This window comes from Arachis ipaensis, chromosome B09 (genome assembly GCF_000816755.2).
Source record: "Arachis ipaensis cultivar K30076 chromosome B09, Araip1.1, whole genome shotgun sequence".
Lineage (NCBI taxonomy): Eukaryota > Viridiplantae > Streptophyta > Magnoliopsida > Fabales > Fabaceae > Arachis > Arachis ipaensis.
In genome coordinates, this window is record NC_029793.2 from 63,553,006 (window position 1) to 63,559,615 (window position 6,610).

Consider the following 6,610-nt stretch of genomic DNA (forward strand, 5'->3'; position numbering starts at 1 on the left):
AATAAAAAATTAATTTATATTTTAATATCAATAAAATATCAAAATATCATTATAATTTATTTAAAAGTTACTTTATATTTTATATATATGTCGTATCCTCATATCTTATAAGAATTTTAAATTCACTTGTGTCCTGTGTCATGTCTGTATCCGTGCATCATAGAGTCTTACGTAAGAACATAAGTTAAACGAAAAACTTAGGGTGCGTTTGTTTTGCGTTTTCATTTTTAGTGTTTTCTAGATTTTGTGAAGGAAAAAGTAAAAATAGTGAAAATAATAAAAATTTTTGTTTTTACCTCCTGTTTTTACTTTTTCCTTTACAAAATTCAAAAAATACTGAAAATAAAAATCAAAAATGAAAATACAAACCAAATGCACCTTTAAATTCTCGTGGTTAGAAATGGTAAATAACTTGACTTCTTAAGGTAGCATTTGAAAGAGAGACAGAAACTCAGAGATTGAGATTAAGAGATTGAGACTGAGAGATAGAGACTCAAATAAATTTCAATATTGTGTTTGTGTAAAGTGAGAGACAAAGATTGAAATAAGAATGAAACTCTAATTTAATTTGTACAAAAGACAAAGTTGGAATTAATTAATTAAAATGGAGCATTTTAAGTATAAAATGTTATTAAAATTTCAGTTTTCGTCTCAAAAATTTCAATCCCATGAATTTTCACTTTTGAAATTATTAAAATATTAAAATTTTAAGAACAAAAATTAAATTTTAATATTAATCTCTAAACCAACGAATATGATATTAAGTTGTAATTTCTATCCCATTACTTCAAAACAACCGTCAGCTCAGAGAAATAAGTTTTAAACTTCTAACTTTGCAAGTAAAATTTGCCTATGTTATTTGGACATGTCCAATAAGTGAGCGGAGCTTTAAACATTTGACTTGCTTACCTAATTTTCATTGGAGGTTTAAACCCCAAAATGGTCATTGAGATTGGCGTGGTGCATTAAAATCGTTCTTGAGATTTCAATTGCACCAATTACGTCCCTGAGATTGAGAAAAGTGCACTATATTAGTCCCTGACCCATTTTTTTTTAACGATGTGATGACATGGTTGGATGATGTGGACGGTAAGTGACACATGTCACTCTATGATTTGGCTATGTGTAATGATATGATGATGTGGTGACCAGTGACACGTGGCGACCAGTGACACGTGGCATGCTGACATGGATGGTTGTGCCACGTGTCACAATGTTATTTGGCCACGTGTTCGTTTGTGCCACGTGTCACAACAGTATTCGTCCGCGTGTCATCCATTATGTCATCATTGTAGATGCACCAAATTAGTCCCTCACTTTGCATTAAGTGACTCATTTTAGTCCCTGAAGTTGAATGTCGTGCACTAAACTAGTCCTTTCACCAATTTTTTCTCAGTTTTTTCTATAAATTCAAAATTCTCAATATTTTTAAATGCATTAATTTCAATTCTATTTTTTCATATGTTATTCAAATAAAAATATTTTTATAAAATATTTTTTCTCTTGCGAATACCATAATCGCCGACTTGGAGTTGACGTGAAGGCATTTCAAGCACATTCACTATTATCTCCGACCTCTTTCAGTGCTTTTATAAAATATTTTTTTCTCTTGCGGATATCCCTAACTGCCGTCTTGGAGTTGACGTGAGGGCATTTCAAGCTTCCATCGTTACCATCTCCGACCTCTTTCATCTAAACTGCAGAGGTTGGAGATGATAGTGAGAGTGCTTGAAGTACCTTCAATCTAGCTCATTTACACATAACGAAAATGTGTATTTCATAAGAATAAAAAAATATATATTTTAATGATTGATTTCTTGTTAAAAGCACATGTTTTTTTATGAAAAAAATGTGTCTAATCAATTATATAATTATTTTTTTTATAATAACATACTTATATATTACAAAATTTACCAATGTTAAATTATTAAAAAAAATTATATAATTAAAACTAAAATCTTAAAAATTTTTATGAAAGCACTTGTATTTAAACAATATATGAAAAAATAGAATTAAAATTAGTGCATCTAAGATATTGAAAATTTTAAATTTAAAAAAAAGAGAAAAAATTAGTGAAGGAACTAGTTTGGTGCACGACATTCAATTTCAGGGACTAAAATGAGTCACTTAATACAAAGTAAGGGACTAATTTGGTGCATCCACAACAATGACATAATGGACGACACGTGGACGAATACCGTTGCGACACGTGGCACAACCATCCACATCAGCATGCCACGTGTCACTGGTCACCACATTATCATATCATTACACGTGGCCAAATCATGGAGTGACACGTGTCACTTACCGTCCACGTCATCGAGCCATGTTATCACGTCGTTAATGAAAAATGGGTCAGGGACTAATATGGTGCACTTTTCTCAATCTTAGGGACGTAATTAGTGCAATTGAAATCTTAGGGACGATTTTAATGCACGACGCCAATCTTAGGAACCATTTTAGGGTTTAACTCTTCCATTGGATTCATAATGGTGATTAATTTTCCATTAAAATTTGTTATAAAAGTCACTGTATACCTCATATAAGTTATTACCAAACATTTTCGTAAATATGGTTGGAAATTGAGACATTGATTAAGTGTTTAAGAGACTAAATTATTTATAAAGTAGGGTTACTACATATTTAAGTATTTCTTTTATTTGAATTCATCTAAATAGGTTCAACACCAATAAAAATCACTATTATTAAAAAAGCGTGATTACACGCACTACTGCTTTTTCTTCTTCTTCTCTTTCTTCTCACGTTCGTTTCTTCTTCTTCTCACGCACGTTTACGTACGGAGCTTTTTCTTCTTTGCATTATTCTTCGCGTTCCTCTTTTTTCATCTTTTTCGCGTTCATTCTTCTTCACGTATTTTTTTCTTATTGTCATTCTTTTGTAGTTGTTATTGTTGTATTTTTTTCTTTTCTTCCTTCTCTCCTTGGTGAAGAAGCAGCAAAAGGTGAGGAGGACGAGTTTTAAAAAATAGAATTAAAATTAGTGCATCTAAGATATTGAAAATTTTAAATTTAAAAAAAAGAGAAAAAATTAGTGAAGGAACTAGTTTGGTGCACGACATTCAATTTCAGGGACTAAAATGAGTCACTTAATACAAAGTAAGGGACTAATTTGGTGCATCCACAACAATGACATAATGGACGACACGTGGACGAATACCGTTGCGACACGTGGCACAACCATCCACATCAGCATGCCACGTGTCACTGGTCACCACATTATCATATCATTACACGTGGCCAAATCATGGAGTGACACGTGTCACTTACCGTCCACGTCATCGAGCCATGTTATCACGTCGTTAATGAAAAATGGGTCAGGGACTAATATGGTGCACTTTTCTCAATCTTAGGGACGTAATTAGTGCAATTGAAATCTTAGGGACGATTTTAATGCACGACGCCAATCTTAGGAACCATTTTAGGGTTTAACTCTTCCATTGGATTCATAATGGTGATTAATTTTCCATTAAAATTTGTTATAAAAGTCACTGTATACCTCATATAAGTTATTACCAAACATTTTCGTAAATATGGTTGGAAATTGAGACATTGATTAAGTGTTTAAGAGACTAAATTATTTATAAAGTAGGGTTACTACATATTTAAGTATTTCTTTTATTTGAATTCATCTAAATAGGTTCAACACCAATAAAAATCACTATTATTAAAAAAGCGTGATTACACGCACTACTGCTTTTTCTTCTTCTTCTCTTTCTTCTCACGTTCGTTTCTTCTTCTTCTCACGCACGTTTACGTACGGAGCTTTTTCTTCTTTGCATTATTCTTCGCGTTCCTCTTTTTTCATCTTTTTCGCGTTCATTCTTCTTCACGTATTTTTTTCTTATTGTCATTCTTTTGTAGTTGTTATTGTTGTATTTTTTTCTTTTCTTCCTTCTCTCCTTGGTGAAGAAGCAGCAAAAGGTGAGGAGGACGAGTTTTGAATTGTGCAGAATAGATGTACCGAAATTATATTTAGAAATGAACTGAAATTATATTTAGAATGAACCGAAAATTAAATTCAGAATGTAAACTCGTTTCAAAACAAGTACAGACTAAATGCATCTTATTTAAATCCAGAATAAATTGAAATTACTTAATGATTGCGACACACAAACTTAATGCGAAAATAAACACAAACAAAATTGAATCATGAACAAAAACACATCCAAATCCATCAAGTGATTTTGCAGCATTATGTGTTTCTTCTTCTTTATTTGATTAGATGAACAAGACAAGAAAAGAAGAACATGATGAGAAGTTTTGAGGAATTTTTTCTTCTTATTTCTTCTTTTTTGTTTGATTTTTCTTCTCTTTTTCTTGGGTTTATTCCTCTCAAGATAGTGAAACAAAAAGAATCATAACAAAATAATTCACTTAGAAATGAAGCGAAATTATATTCAAAAATGAAATGAAATTATATTTAGAATGAACTGAAATTACTTAATGATTTCATTTCATTCTAAATATAATTTCAGTTCATTTCTATATATAATTTCGCTTTATTTTCTATTATGCACAATACATCTTCTATTGCTTCCTTACCAGGGAGAGAAGGAGGAAAAGAAAAAAAAATACAGCAGCAACAACAACAAAAGAATAACGATAAAGAGAAAACATGTGAAGAAGAAGAAACGCGAAAAAGTGAGGAGAATGAGGAGGAGGAGAAACGCGAAGAAGAAGAAGAAGCTCCACGCGTATGTGAATTTGAAACAAGAAGAAGGAGAAGGAGAAGAAGAAGAAGAAGAAGCACCGGGGGAGAAGAAAAAGCGGGTGCCTCTAAATTACTTGGATAAACTTAGATGCTAAAATTGTTTAAATGTGAAGAATAAATCTTTATAAAGTATATCAAATTTTGTTACTTATTTTATTTCTTTTTATGTTTCACTTGTAATTTTTGGTATATCTTTTATGTTTTAATTATTTGTCCTTAGTATTACTAAACTTTCAATTACGACTTTATAGTTTAAAGTTTGTAAATTTTTTTTTTATATTAGATGAAAAAATTTAACTAAGTCCTTACTAGTAGTTATTTTTTTAAAAATAAAAATGCAATAATCTTAAAATTCGTCATATACCAAATATAAAAGTAAATATTTCAAAAGTATTTTATTTTTTAACAAAAAGCAGTTAACAAAAACAAAATCTAATTGAAAATTCATATTTGAGATAAAAATTTAATTACAAATTTTTAAATTATAAATATGTAATTAAAAATATGATGAAACTAGAATAAACACAGTAATTAAAGCTCAATGCATTTAATTATAAAGAAGTAACCATGATAAATTTAAGGGAATGAAAAAAATAAAAAAATGGTCAGTTTTAATCATTCTATCAATTCAATTTCATTAAAAATAGAAGAAACAAAAGCATACAAGTCTGTTAGAAGTTATGAATGTACTCTACCTTAGTTCTTAACCACCAATTCATGGACTTGATTCGTTTTAATTAACTACCAATTGCAGTTTAGTTTACCTCATTAATACGTAGTAGTTAGTCCTCCTTTGAAAGCTTCTCTGTCCCTAATTTTCTCTAAGATTGACTAATTGCCACATCGTTTTATGAATTTAAAAACAAATTAAAGATGTCTGTGCTTACTTTCAACTCTTCTAGATGAGAAATATAACGTAAGTCCTAAGTTTTTTCTAATACGGGCAGCAGGAGAATAAATTTAGTGATGAAAATTGTGGCAGTTATTTTCCGTTATCATTAATGTATTACTATTTGGTTAGCTATTTCTCGCTCCTGTCCAAAGGCGACAACTGACAATTTTCTGTCTTTCTTTTTTTCAATTTAATCGTGACTTGATTGCTCAATATATATACCAAATCGGTCTCTAATAAATTTTCGGCCATTTCTAACTTTTTTATTTTGTTAGATAAATCAAACTTCATACTAAATTTTGATAAAAAAATTAAATAAATCAATCTCGATTATTATTTAATAAAAAACATAACAATCCTTAAAAATTTTTAAAATTTTTAAATTAATCCCTCCATAAAGTCAAACAATATATACTGTGAGGGCTGATTTATCTAATTAAGTGATTATAATAGGTCAGATGTAGTGTGAGGGGGAGTATAGACCTTGGCTCCCCTAATATTTTGAAACAAAAATTAATAGTAGTGACTCGTGAGTTTATATTATATATAATTTTATTTTGTATTTGAGAGATAGGGTAAGTAATTACCTTGTACTAATAATTAATTGTTAAGCACATTTAATATCAAATTTATAAGTAAAAATCTAACTCAAATATTATCTATCTTTAATAACCAAAAAATTAAGTGGCAATATCCCATAAAAAAATTAGAAAATATATTATCACTAATTATTTTTTAATTGGATAAAATTTTCTAATCTTTAAATTTGTGAGCTTCCTCCATCACTTTACTATGTCACTTTCTAAAACATGTGAACCTCAAACATTATAAATTTTATGTTCTGTCTTAATCATGTTGAATTGAATAACTTGTGTATAATTCAAGAGATATGCCAAAGATTAATAGAAACATGAAAGTCTTTAATGTATTTTTTTATTAACCGTTTAATTTGTTTAGTATTAATTCTCTTTATTTTAATTGTTATAA